Raw genomic sequence first — 1,969 nt, forward strand, 5'->3', positions numbered from 1 at the left:
TTTGTGGTCACCCAATCTGTATTTAGTTAGGAGACGACGTTGTGGTTGTTTTAATTTTTTAAGATAATTTGCCAATTCGTATTTTCGATTTAATGTCAGGTAGCAATTCATTTTCTTATTTTGTTGAGCGTCTTCTTGCCATTTGGAAGTGTAAGCATTTTTGTTGTTATTGTGGATTTCTTTTAGTAGTATTGGTTTTGCGTCACTAGGGTCTTTGTTGTTTATAATCAAATTGAAGAGGTCGTCTTTGTCTGGTCCGGTTGAGTTTACAAGCAGTGCTTTATGGTTTAGATTTTGGGGGTCTGAACTTTTCAAATGCATCCAGAATTTAATCGCTCTTTTAGTGATGGCCAGGGACATAGGGAAACGGCCTAATTCGGCCCTGCAGGCGAGGTTGGGTGTACCTCTGTGCACCTGTAAAAGGATTTTACATAGCTCCATATGTAGAATTTCTACTTGGGATTTATCCCAAGATTTGTTTGACAGGATTAAAGCTGGTCCCCAAATTTCAGAGCTGTATAGGAGGATCTGTGAAATAACAGAGTCAATTATTTTTAGCCAAATTTTAATTGGGGGTTGGAACTTATTTATAGTTTTGTAAATGGCATAGAATGCTCTACGAGCTTTGTCTCTCAGTGTTTGTATACCTGCGCTAAAGTTGCCTGAGGCATTTATAACTAGTCCTAAATATGAATAACTAGTTGTGTGTTCTAAGATATCAGGGCCTAATTTAAATTGAAATTTATTTTTCGTTGATCGTGCTTTTTTTTGGAATATCATTACTTTTGTCTTACCTAAATTTACTTTTAAAGACCAAATTTGGCTAAATTCATGTAGGATAGAGAGACTCTGTCTTAAACCTTCTTCTGTAGGTGAGAGTAAGACCAAGTCGTCTGCAAACATTAAACATTTTACCTCTTTGTCATATAAATTTAGACCAGGTGCTGTCGAATTTTCTAACATTGTGGCTAGTTCGTTAATATATATGTTAAACAGTGTGGGGCTTAGGCTGCATCCCTGTCTAACTCCTTGGCCTTGTCTAAAATATTCAGTTCTTTTATTTTCTATTTTAATGCTGTTCTTATTATTTTCGTACATTGATTTGATTAAATCGTAAGTTTTGCCTCCAATCCCAATTTCTAAAAGTCTCAAGAGCAAACCTCTGTGCCAAATATTGTCAAACGCTTTTTGAAAATCAACAAAGCATGCAAATATTTTTTGTTTTTTAGACTGGTGTACATGTTTATTTATTAGCGTCTGGAGTGTGTAGAGGTGGTCGGATGTACGATATTTTGGTAGGAAACCAATTTGGCTTTTACTTAAAATGTTTTGATCATTAATATATCTAATCATGCGGCTGTTAATGATGCTGCAGAATAATTTCCCTAAGTTGCTTGTGACGCAGATGCCTCTATAGTTGTTTGGGTCGTATTTGTCGCCAGATTTAAAAATTGGAGTGAAAAGACCTAAGTTCCAAGAGGAGGGATAGACTCCACTTTGTAGTGTCAAATTAAAAAGTTTCTTTATGGCCTCTTGCATCTTTACATTACTGAATTTCAGCATTTCTGTGGAGATACAGTCAAGTCCACATGCTTTGCCAGATTTCAGTTTTTTAATTTGGTCTTTTACTTCTGTGATAGTAATTGGGTAGTCCAGGGGATTTTGGTATTTCTTAATGGCTTTTTCTAAAGATTCTTGTTTGGATATTATTGCTCGCTGTTCAGGCATGAGTTTGTGACTTTCTGGGTTCTGATAAAGGTTTTTAAAGTAAGACAACCATGTATTGCCATTTTTGATTGGTGTTTCAGATTTATTTGTTTTTGTTAGCTTTTTCCAATTTGACCAAAAAGTGTTTTGGTTTATTGATTGTTCAATTTTGTTTAGTTCTCTGTTCATATACTCAAACTTTTTGTTTTGTAATAGTGTTTTATACTGTTTTAGTTGGAGATGATAATTAACTCTACCTTCC

This window comes from Sardina pilchardus, chromosome 17 (genome assembly GCF_963854185.1).
Source record: "Sardina pilchardus chromosome 17, fSarPil1.1, whole genome shotgun sequence".
Lineage (NCBI taxonomy): Eukaryota > Metazoa > Chordata > Actinopteri > Clupeiformes > Clupeidae > Sardina > Sardina pilchardus.